The following is a 13,451-nucleotide window of genomic DNA, read 5'->3' on the forward strand; positions in this document are numbered from 1 at the left end:
TGTGGAGAAAAGGGAACACTTGTGAACTGTTGATGAGATTGTAAATTGGTTCAGCCACTGTGGAAAACAGTACGGAGGGTCCTCAGAAAATCAAAAGCAGAACTAACATTGAGCCAATAATTTTACTTCTGATTATTTACCTAAAGAAAACAGAAATACTAATTCTGCAGAAAAGCTGTCTGCACCCTCATGTTCACTGCAGCATTATTTACAATAGCCAAGGTATAGAAACAACTTAAGTGTCCATCAATGGACAAATGGACAAAAAAAATTGGTGACTATATATTGTGGATGTTAAATGGAGTTCTATGGAATGTAATCTCACAGGGTGACCTAATTATAAATTCTTATCTGGGCAGGTCTTAATGGGTAGTCACATCCCAGGCTTCTAACTTCTTTATTAAAAGGTTTAGCTTTGCCGTAAGCAAGCCCTGTTCACTGTTTCTGTGCATCTAGGATACCACATTTTTGAAATTAGCTGTAACCACTTTCAAGAGAGCACATAATCATGTTAACTATCCTGTAATCCAATCCCCACCGTGCTTTCTTCCACCTCCATGAAATCTTCCTTATGTTTCCTCTTTAATTTCAAATGCATAAAAGAAATGTCAAACTTATTTTCTAAAGCATTTATCTCAAGATTGAGATCTTGCTTTCAGGTATATCCTCTTTTTGGCTCAAAAACTTTTTTATAAAAATTTTGTACAGGTTTGGATGTTTTTATGTCAAATATATATGTATATATATTCAAATATATATGTATATATATTTGACATAAGATATATATGTATATATATATGAACATATATATGTATATACATTTTAAGAAAGGAAAACAATTAAAATTGTAATATTCAATGTATATACTGACAACAAAAGATGAATACAAGTCACATTTGACTTCTGCAATTATAAGAGGTGCCAAAGTGGTTACCATCAGCATCCAGACACTTCTGATTACGGCAAACTACTGTTTGAGCAACGCTGACCCAAGTAGCCACTTGTATACATTTTTTTGGCACCCCTGGTACACACACACACACACGTATTATTTACCCATGCAAAAGAAGAAACTCTTGCCATTTGCAACAACATAGATGGACCTTAAGGATACCATATTACGCTAAGTGAAATAAATAACATAGAGAAAGGCAAATTCAATATAATCTCACTTATATTTGGAATTAAAACAAAACAAAAAACCTCCAAAGTTATAGATTCAGAGAATGGATTGGTGGTTGCCTGATGCAGGGTGTGGGTAAAATGGGTGCAGGGAGTCAAAATGAGGTCAAAACAAACTTCTTAGAAAATAAATGTTATGGGGATGTAATATACACCATGGTCACTATAGTTAATAATTAACATTTGAAAGTTGCTAAAGTAGCAGATCTCAAAAGTGTTCATCACAAAAAACAAATTGTGTAACTATGTACGGTGGCTGATAACTGGACTTACTGTGGTGATTATTTCTCAACATAGACAAATATCAAATCATTATGTTGTACAATGACATTAATATAATGTTTTATGTCCATTACATATCAATAAAAATGCTGTTTACAATGTAATCAAAAAGAATAAAATGCCTAGGAAAAAATTTAACCATGTAGGTGAAAGATCTATACACTAAAAATTATGAAGGCATTAATGAAAAAAATTGAAGAAGACAAAAATTGAATCCCATGCTCATGGATTGGAAGAATTAACATTGTTAAGTCCAAACTACTCAAAACAATCTACAGATTCAATGCAATCACTATCAGAATTCCAATGGCATTTTTCACAAATAGAACAAAATGTCTTAAAATTTGTAGGGAACAACAAAAGACCCTAAATAGTCAAAGCAATCTTAAGAAGAACAACAAAACTAGAGGCATCATGCTCTCTGATTTTAAAGTATATCACAAAGCTACAGTAATCAAAATAGTAGACTATTAGCATAAAAATAGATAAATAGATCAATGGGATACAGAAGAGAACTCTGAAACACACACACACACACACACACACACACACACACAGAATCAATTCATTTACAACACAGGAGCTAAGAATATACAATAGGAAAAGGAAAGTCTCTTTAATAAAAGGTGTTGGAAACACTGGAGAGCCACATGCAAAAGAATTAAACTGAACCACTATCTTATATTATACCTAAAAACCAACTTAAAAATGGATTAAAGACTTGAGTATAACACCCGAAACCATAAAACTCCCTAGAAGAAAATATAGGGGATAAGCAACTTAACATCAGTTTTGGCAATAATCTTTTGGATTTGACACCAAAGCACAAGCAACAAAAGCAAAAATAAAAAGTGGGACTACATTAAACTAAAAATCTGCAGAGCAAAAGAAGCATCAACAAAATGGAAAAGCAACCTACTGCATGGGAGAAAATACTTGCAAACCATGTATCTGACAAGGGATTAATATCCAAAATATATAAAGAACTCATATAACTGTATGGCAAATAAAATAAAACAATCCCATTAAAAAACGGCCAGAGGATCTGAATATATTCCAAAGAAGACATACAGATGGTCAACAGATACATGAAAAAGTGTTCAACATCACTGATAGTCAGAGAAATGCAAATCAAACTATGAGATATTATTTACGATATATCACACCTGTTAGAATGGGTATTATCAAAAGTTAAGAAACAAGTGCTAGTGAGAATGTGGAGGAAAGGAAAACTTTGTGCTCTGTTGGTAGGAATGTAAATTGGTGCAACCACTATGGAAAACAGTATGGAAGTTCTTCAAAAAATTAAAAATAGAACTACCATATGGTTCAGTAATTCCAGTTCTGGGTATTTATCCAAAGAAAATGAAAACACTAACTCAAGAATATATTTTCACTCCAATGTATTTTGCAACATTATTTATAATAGCCAAGGCATGGAAACAACCTAAGTGTCTACTGATGGATGAATGGACGAGAAATTGTGGTATATCTACACAATGGACTATTACCCAACCAAAAAGAGAAATATTGCCATTTGTGACAACATGAATAGACCTTCATGACATTATACTAAGTGAAATAGACAGAGGAAGACAAATACTTTATGATCTCATTGTAGAATTTCAAACAAACAAACAAACAAAAATCTCCCACAAAATCCTGAATGTACCATAGATACACAGAACAGATTGGTGATTGCCACAGGTGGGGAGGGTATAAGGTGGGAGTGTTGGGGTCGGTGAAAGCATGAAGGTGGTCAAAAGGTACAACTTCTAATTATAAAATAAGTCCTGGGGATGTAATGTACAGCGTGGTAACTATAGTAATAATATTGTATATTTGAAAAAATATATATAGCGTGAAGCAAAAATAAAAATGTTCAACTCAAGTAATCACAATTCTTCATTATGGTTATCCCATCTCACACAGCTATTTCTAATTCTTTCTAATATGTGTTAATTGCTAATATATGGAACTACTCTCAAAATCTGAAGGAAAAAAGCCACCATATAACCCTATGATAACAAAACAGTAACTTAATACTTTGCCTTAATAATTTTCAGACCACTGCCATATGTATTTTTTCCTTTGAACCTCATGAAGTTCAGATTCAACTTGGAATCCCATTTTATAAAGTAAAGAAGCTAAACATCCAAAATGTTGCCAGTTTGCCCGTGGCCCCATGGCTATTAAATGGAAAACTTAAGTCACCATCTTTTGGTTATCTTCTCACCAAAACACTCTCATCATGCATAGTTGTGCTGCATTCTTTCCTCTGTTCAGCTTTCAGCTCCGTGTTCATGTTACTTTATATTTATTGGGTACCTAATTTGTGCTAGGCACTGCGATAGGTAAGGATGTAAAAATGAATATATACCAATACCATTTACTTAACTTGGGTTCCCTAGTAGGATTATGATCCTTATACGCCATAGTTAATAAGTGCTCCAAGAGGGAGTATGATCCCTGGGGTTAGGAATGGGGGATGGGGCAGTAAAGCAGGGAAAGAAGGAGAGAAATAAAAGGAAGCATTACTTACTGAGTTTGCCAACTGTCATGCAGGGACTCTGCTCCCACACCCACAAGAACACAGAATATAGTGAGGCCAAAAAGGAACACCCACAGCCATGGATAGGGGAGTCATACCATTATATTCTCGTTGGCAGCTGGGTTGGAGATACAGGGAGCAAACATCCACCAGTACCCCAACAAGGGGTTTTCCTGCACCCCAGTCTCCCTGGCAGCCTGGACAAGATACCCAAAATAGGATCCACACGATCCACAACCCGGCACCCACTTCTGTGCCTGCCAAACAACCAAGCAAGCAAGCAAGCAAGCAAGCCACGGCAGTTATATCAGTAGCTAATTGGCTAACTGGTTACAGCTGATGGTTAACCAGTCACAGCTGATGGCCATCCACTACCCAAGCCAGCACTTTTCCATGTGAGGCCGAGAGCCTGGAAACTGCTCTCTGGGACTCTGTCCCCACACCAACACTAAATGGAACTGACATTGGATCCCTTAGAACTACCCTCTAGAAGCTTTATAACCTTTGTTTCAGAACATATGGTGGGGGTTGGAAGGTTGTGGCGAAAGGGGGACAAATTTATCTACCAGCTTCTATCTCTCATTGGTTGAAGGTTTGCCCCTTGGAGTGTTAACTTCTTCACACTTAAGCTTTGTCCATATGTGAGCAGTGAGGGTGTCTGCCTTATCTCTTATCTCCTTGTCGTGAGGGGTGTCTGGCGGGGCGGCCTGTGGGGTCTCTGCTCCCGCTCCCCACATAAGAACGCAGGACATGCTGAGGCCAAAAAGGAACACCCACGGAGCCATAGGTAGGGAAATCATACCACTATGGTCTCACTGGAGGCTGGGTTTACATGACGTGCGACCTTTTGTCCGCTTTGCTGCCAACCGACCAACTCTCCTTGACTCTCCTTACTCTCCTTCAGTCTCCTCCTTCACTCTCCTCGGCTCCCCTCCCTAGCCGTGGCAGTTATATCAGTGACCAATGGCTCAATGGCTACAGCTGATGGCCAAACACTATCTGATCCAGCACCTCTCCACATGAGGCCGAGAGCCTGGAAACTGTTTTCTGGGGCTCTTTCCCCACACTCCTGTAAGAGGAGAGGGGCATATAGCCTGGGCATAGTGATACACTCCGGTGTAAAATTTGTAGTTTGTCCCCCAGTAAGATGATGGAATGAGACTCAGGATAGGCCCGGTGTGTTTGAGGTGGTGGTGCATGAAAGGAGACTTGAGATCATTCAGTTGAAGATTTTTACACTCACCATCCACGTTTCCAATCCTCATAACGACTAGCAGGAATCTTCACACAGGCCATCTCAGCATCACTAATCTTACATTTCCAAATCAGAAGTCTTCACCTCTCTCTTCAAATTCAACTCTTCTCCAAAACAAATGGTAGCAAAAAGATTTATCTTCACTATGATGAAGATAACTTCATGCTTACAATGAAATATCCCATTCATCAGGCTTCGTGTCAGGAGGTGCTGGGATACCAACACTATGAGTCCCTTCCTTGGAGAAACAGGCTACCTTGGCTGCACTTGGGATTCAGCTGGGAGCTTTAAAAGAGGCTGGACCAGATGCCATGCCTAGAGACTCTGATTTAGTTGGATGGGGGTACAGCTTGGGTATTGGGATTTTTAAGAGCTCCATGTGATTCTTCTGTGCAGGTCAAGTGTTGCAACCTGCTATCTCATGCTGGAGAACAGGCTATGATCGAGCACAGAGGGTCTTGGACTTTGGTGCATCAGAATCACCTAGGGAACATGTGAGGCATGCCGATTCGCACCTACAGACACAGCCAAGGTTCTGATCTGGAGTCTAGGAATGTGCAGATTCTCCAGGAGAATCGTGTGGAGTGCTTAGACCTCACTTTGAGAAACACTTCCAGTCTTCAGAGGGTAACATAAAGAGTGAAACAATTTTAGAAGGAAGCACAAAGGTCGCTCAGGGGTTGAAAAATAGTATGAGGAATATTAAGATTATTTATTCCAGGGACAAGGCCAAAGGAGGAGTTTTTTCAAAAGCGAGTAGAGGCTGTTCCTCCTGGAGAGGAATTGTGCTGTGTGGTGACCAGCTGTTCTTTATCACCTCCAGGGCAGATGAAGAGCGAAGGCCCTTAAGCTGTACCACGTGCGCTTTAGGTTATATGCAAGAAAGGAATGCCTGGCAGTGAGAGTTGGTAAGCATTGATTTAGGCTATTAAGGAAGGTTGTGAAATTTTTTCCTCTGGAGGTTTTCAAAACCAGTATAGATTCTCATCTATCTTGGCTGGCTAAGGTATTATCCTGCTCAAAGGCAGAGGAAATAGACTAGATAACTTTTTAAGCTCTTGAATGGCTTATGACACATGGATTTGTAACTAACAGCAACGGTAGGTAAATGTGAAGGTGGAGGGATGTCATGCAGGGTGTCAGCTCCCGCTCCCCACATAAGAACGCAGGACATGGTGAGGCCAAAAAGGAACACCCACGGAGCCATAGATAGGGGTGTCATATCACTATATTCTCTCTGGCTGCATCCACCTTCCTGCAATCGTTGTTTGCTAGCACAGCCACTATCTTTGCAAGCCCCCATTTGCTGCTAGCATAGCCACGACAGTTATATTAGTGGCCAATGGCTCACTGGTTACAGCTGACAGCCAACTAGCCACAGCTGATGGCCATCCAATTACAGTTTACGGCCATTTACTACCTGAGCCAGCACCTTTCTATGTGAGGCCGAGAGCCTGGAAACTGCACTCCTGGCTCTGTCCCCACAAGGGACTTCTAGAATGACAAGTGAGAAGACTGACAGACTCTTTGCCCAGCAAAACAACCATTTCACTGATGAAAATTATAAAAAAAAAATCATTTTAAAGCTCTGGAAATTGTCGTAAGGGCATACAGCAAATGGAGAAATATTCATTCAAGAAAATCTACTAAATCTTAGTAAGAACAATGAGAGAGTCCTTAGCATTTGAGTCACTCACTGCCCCCCCCCTCCCTCGCCAGCTCTGTGTTTGGGACAGTCCTTTCTGGGAATTCCACTCTGGGTAGTGTAGCCAAGAAGACAAGGGAATGTGAGGGTGGAGAGGAGAAGGCCACCTCTTCTCCCAGCTCCCAGCCTAGGTTACCTTTTTACCCTGTAAGGAGCAGGCTAAAGGTACTTATCATTTTTCCCTCCTCATTTTTCCCGTGTTGTAGAAACTCCATTTAGGGCAGGAGTGGCCAAAAGGACTGAGGTTCCCATCCGCACCAGCTCTTCCTGATAGGGCAGAAGCTCTACTCCAGGTGTGGCAGGTAAAGAATACAGGGGCCCCAACTGCCCCTGACCCAGCAGTGTGGAGGCTCCATGCTGGGAATGGGGTGCAAGCTGAGAAGACCAGGGGCTACCACCCCCCACTCCAGCACCCACTCCAGCACCCACTCTTAGAGCAGGGATGTCACTGCTGGAGAGGCAGGCCACTGTGCCCTGCTCCTAGCTCTGTGCAGCTGTGGAGAGGTTCTGCTCAGGGAGAGAGGCAGGTTGTAAACAGCTCTGTTGAAGGGGACTGACTATATTTGGAACAGAGTTTGGAGAATTCCAGGCCTAAGGGTGTTGTTGAACACAACGCTGATCTCTCTGGAGAGCAATAAGAGGGTCTGGTAGCTCCATGACAGTGGTAGCAACAAGTGACCTAGCAGAACAGCCAGGAGTTTAACAGAGAGAACCATACAAAGGGACAGACAAGCATCATCCTCCTGGAATCGCAGTCAGCTCTGTGGGGTGGGAAGGCTGTGCCTATGTGCCTGGCATCCACTCAGAAGCAATCAGAGCAGGAGCTGGGGCTGTTCTGAACTCATTCCCCAAGCTGCACACAGATCCATCAGCATAGGGTGGAAGCCTCTCTAGCACCACCTCTGCCCAGACACTGGCTGAACAATACGTGCTCTGGCCCTGGGGGCAATGTCTAGAAAGCTGGGCTTCAAAATAAAAACCATATGCATCCCTGGCAGTTCGGTAACTGTGCATGCCCCACACTGCACCCTTCCAGGCGCAGCTGGAAGGGGAACTTCGACGCTACTGGTCCCTGGCTGATTGTGGGGCAAACTCATAAATTCCCTGAATCGTGACAACAGCCTCCAAGCCACATGGATATCCAATGACAAAGGGTACAACCTAACTGAACATGGGGGCTTCAAATAACCTTTCACCAATGAGTCAACCCCTAGCAAGCCAGGGTAAAAGATAAAAACAAGGGAAAAATAATCTGAGCAGAGACATCGGAAACTGTACATCAGAGTTAGTTCAACCTTGTCACTGAACAAATAGACAAATGATCAAACAAACAACAATTCCCCCCTTCGGGGGATATCAGTATCCAGAGTTGCTACAATGTATTATCTAAAAGATCCAGTTTTTCAATTTTAAAAAAAATTGCACATGTGCACAGAAACAGGAAAGTATGGCGCATACACAGGAAAACCCACAACTGCTTTTGAGGGGCCAAGGTATTGGACTGAGCAGACATAAGACTTCAAAGCATTAAAAGTATGTTCAAGGAACTCAAGAAAATACTGTCCAAAGAATTAAGGAAAGTATAATGACAGTGTCTTCCCAAATAGAGAATATCAATGAAGAGACTGAAAGTTTAAAAAGAATCAAATGGAAATTCTGAAGTGGAAAATCAAATACCAAAATGACAAATTCACTGGAAGGACTCGAAAGTAGATTTGAACTGGCAGAAGAATCAGTAAACTTGAAGTTAGATCAATAGAGAGGATGCAATTTGAAGAAGAGAGAAAAAAAGAATAAAAAAACATAGACAAAGCCTCATAGAAATGTGAGACATCATTAACATACCAACATATGTGTAAAAAGGAGTACCCAAGGAGGAGGAGGAGGAGGAGAAAGAAATAGGCAGAAGAAATATTTGTTGCGCTTCTTGGACATGTAATATTTTCCATCAAAGTTAGAGGTGTTTAGCCGTTATTTTATCAAACTCCAAGTAGGATAAACACAGAGATTCATACCCAAACACATTGTAATCAAAAAGTCAAAAGCCAAAAGAAAGAAAATCTTGAAAGCAGTAAGAAAAATGACTCATCATCTACAAGAGAAATCCAACAAGATTAGTAAATTCTCATCAGAAACAAGGGAGGCCGGGGGAAGTGGGACAACACATGCAGAATATGAGTGTGCAAGAGCAGACTGCAATTTGTGGACTTTATTCTCCAGTGATTTCATGTCATATATTTGTCTTTCTCTGTCCTGTATGATTTTTTTTCATTATTCCCCACGTTGTCTCCTGATGGTTTCTGAATTTCTGTGTAGGAATTATTTTACTACTTTAATTAGTACAAATTCATCCAAGTTTTCAAAAATAGTGCTGGACCTTCCATCTCCTCTAGGATTAAGTATGTATCTTTCTAAGTATGATTTCTACGTAGGATTCTTGTTTTAGGTTGTGAGGACATAGTTCTCTGGCATGGACATCTGTTATTTGCTCTGCATTTGTTCTTTCTACTTATGATGATGCACCTGGTGTTCTTTGGGGGAACCGTCCCTCACTTCTCCTCAGTTCATGTGGTTTATCTGAGGTGATCTACAATTCTGGCTTTATGGGTGGGTATATAACATAATCTTGCTCAATCAGGCAGTGGGTTTGGACCATATTGAACCCTGATAGGTTCAGGGATGGGCACATATCCAATCGGTGCTAATAAGATTCAATCTGGGGACTTTGACTAGAAGAATTGAGAGGAAGAAGATGTTATTTCATCAGCATTACTCAGCTGGTAGGGTGTAAGCAGGGGGCTGTCATGGGCTATCAGGAGGAAAGAGTCTCCCAGAGATACAGGCTAAAACAGGAAAAAATAAAACTGAGAGATTAGGGAGAGAATCTTGTCCTTATGGCATTAATTTGAGCCACAACGGAATCCAGTTGTGCCTAAAAGCCACTTCTATCTCTGATTACATGAACAATACATCCTTTACTGCATATCAAATTTGAGCTGAGTTTCTATTAGTTCAAACTAGAAGTCGTGGATAATGATATGCTCTTCTACACTTTTCATCTATCTATGAATGTGTTAATTTTACAACGGAAAAAAAGAGAATTTGATACAAGAGGCAAAACAGAAATAAGTACATAGAGATTCAACAATAGCTTAAGATGATATCGTAGAAAGCCAGTCTCTCTTTTTGTGGATTTTTTTTAAGCTGGAGTAACTTTAATAATGAATTCAAGAAACCCATGCCAATTTGAACTTCTGCTAGCTTGTCTGTTAGACAGTGTCCAGTAGGTGATGGGGATTTACGTGTAGACACATTCATCATTAGCGTGCTTATTCCTCGTTAATGATTTAGGCCTGAAAAGGTGATTGAGGTTAGGGTTGAGGGCAGGGTGGGCAGAGGTTAACTAGCAAGGAAGCCCTAAACATTAACTCGGGGCCTTGTTGAGCTATGTAGGCCATACTGAGAGATCCAAGGAGGCCACATTTAAAAATAGCATAATGAAATTAGTACACTGCAGTCTGCCCTGAGGAGCAGACATGACCTGACTTGATGAAGCTTCACATACAAAATGAATTTTATTTTTAGGGCATTCTATCTGGGATAACAATGGCTCTGCTGAAACGAAGGTGGTGGGTATAGTTTGTCTTAGTGGCTGGCACTTATGCTTGAAAAGAACAAAATAACATATCTAAACTGTCAAGCCCTAATTGTTTAATTAGGGGATGGTAATCTTTGAAAAAAGGAGCCGGCTAACTGCTGAAAGCAAGAATGACGAGCAGTGATTCTGGCAGGGCACAGGGAGACTGCACTAGTTACCCCTCCTCCTTTGTTCTTCCCAGTTCATCTCCATTACAAGGGGAAGTCTCATTTTCGAATGTAATGACTGCTATTAAAATCAGTTAAATGCCTTTCCTGAGCTCCGTGGTATATCTTCTACATATTTTTAGATATGAATGAACCAGGGAGGCGAGTTCTAGCATTTGTATTCATCTGTTGGGTCTCCAGCATCCAGTTTCACATCAATTACCGTAATGATAGATATTTATTTAGAACTTTGGACCCAGCAGGATGCTCAAATGGTTTACACATTTTATACATTATGGATTAAATGTTTTGTTGACCAGTAACTTGCAGCTTCTTCACCTTGGACATCCTGTCACCACTAACTGCCTTTCCTATATGGAAAATGGAGACCCTCCTGTCTGACAGAAATGAGGGAGGACTTTTTAGTAAGCAGAAGGCAAGGACTCAGCTTAATGTCGTGACTGGACACTGTAGAGAAAGCCCCGGGCCAGGCATTTATGGTAAATAAAGCAGTTTCCACATACTAATTTTATAAAGCATTTCTGCTCTTCCCTCTAACGCTGCACATCTGTGAGGTATCAGGGGAGAGCCTGCGTGGGGGCGTAAGAAGGGGAGAGTTCTGATTTATTTCTTGCTGCTCGGTGGAATAAAGACCCACAGCATGTTTTCCATTTACACACATTTAAGAATTTAGAGGCTGCTTAGAATGAGAGAGTGGTTATATTTCATCAAGAGACATCATAAAAGCTTTTTCCAGTTTGAAACACAAAAAAATCAGATCCCATAGATAGCTATTTTTTCTCAGGTACAAGGAACCAAATGTGATTAATGCCTTTTTCAAGGGCCCGAGCCGTCTCTCCCCATCCAGAGAGAACTCACAGAGGAATCCTGGTCTCTCTTCTTGGCAGGGAGGGAGGGCGACTCCTCCGCTGGGGGGGCTCTGAAGACCTCTGCTTTGGATGCTGTCCCTCTAAACTCAGAGAGCTGATTTATCTTTGATTTGGGATTTTCAATTAGCCTTGTTGGAAATTGTCTATCCTTTTCCAAGAGTAATTTTGCTTTTAGCCAAGCTTAACATTACACACTGTATATAAATTTCAGCTGAGTTGTTTTCTAGATTCAAGAGTGTGAAATGGTGAAGCCCATGTTTATCATCATCTGGGCTGAGCTGGAGCAAGCTTGTCCTGGTCAGACATTGGTGTCGAGCCTGAACGGGCCCTCTACTTTATCAGCTCCTTCTCAACATTGAAGAAAGACGATTTGGTTGGAGAGATGCTCATCACTTAAACCACCCCTCCCTAAGTTAAGATAGATATGGACAGATGAGGGGTTGCAGTAACTGAAAGGCTCCATTAAGTGAGAGGAAACCTGTCAGAAAAATGTGGAAAGTGTATGGAAGGGGAAGGAGAAGCCCTGAGCTGAACTCAAAACTCAAGTGGCAGGACAGTACCTGTGACCTCTCTGTCTATGCTGGTGCAGGACATTCTGGACTCCAAGGAAAAGTCACCAGGGAAGACACTGCAATCTGCATGCAACATGCTCTGTGGTTTAGGGAATGGGCAGACAAAAGCTGACCTTTAGTTAGCCCGGCTAACTACCAGGTTGTGGTAAGACACTTTTTCAGCATAGCCTGTCTTGCTACCAGTGTGGACAGGACTTCGGTTTCGGCTTTCAGCAAGTGCTGACACAGGGCTTCCCTTACTCTTATGACTCGTTGTTTCTACAGGTTTAGCTGCTACCCAGCAGGTTCCGTGAAGATGTGAAATGCTCAAAAGCTGGGAATGGGTTATTTGCCATTGGAGACCACTGACATGAGGGAAATGGTCTCCTTTACAAATGTCTGTTTGATCTGACATATGTAAGAATATATTTCAATGGCCTAATTTGGCAATCTGGTTTTCCAGGTAATAAGATGAACAAAGTCTTCTAGTGATGACTACCATCCACCATTTCTGTAATTTCCAACAATATGTGAGCAGATGCAGGGGAGAAAGGGATTTCACAATTACAAAGTGCTTTTGGTTCTGAAAAAAAGTAGAAATTGAATAATTGCATATATTCCCAATTTCTTTCTTTCCTAAATGCAAACAAATAGCTTTGAAGCCTGGAAGCTACAGTTAATGACGTGGTTTTAGATATGGAAGCAAATTGCCTCACCTGAGGCAAAATTAAAATATATGGCAATAAGTTTCTTCCAGCTCTGCATAGGATTATACTATTGATCAAAATAACCTCCGGTGTATTAATAGCTACACTTAATTTTTCTTATGTTTATTTTTCTCACTTTGAAAAATTAGTATTCACACTGTTTTCATGAATTGTTATATTATGCTCAAGAATTGATCAAATATTAAGTAAATGCTTTGGATAACAGCTTCTCTATGTTTAAAGGAGTTATCATCAAGGCATGAACAATAATTCACATGTCCATAAAATTGCCAAATCATAATCTCAGCTATAAACTGAATCGGGAGTCTGCCATCATGAACACTTTTGACAGGCTTCATGAGACTTTCTGAGAATATGCACGGAATTATAGCATGATAGGGTGGATGTGAACTTAAGAGCATCTAGCAGAACTGACGGGAGAAAGGTCAAATGAGGTTGAGCAGGTGGCTAGTTAGAGAAAGAGCTGGCCTCCATTTATCCACTTATGGCTAGAATTCCTTCAA

The sequence above is a fragment of the Rhinolophus hipposideros genome (assembly GCF_964194185.1).
Source record: "Rhinolophus hipposideros genome assembly, chromosome: 7".
In the NCBI taxonomy this organism is placed as follows: Eukaryota; Metazoa; Chordata; class Mammalia; order Chiroptera; family Rhinolophidae; genus Rhinolophus; species Rhinolophus hipposideros.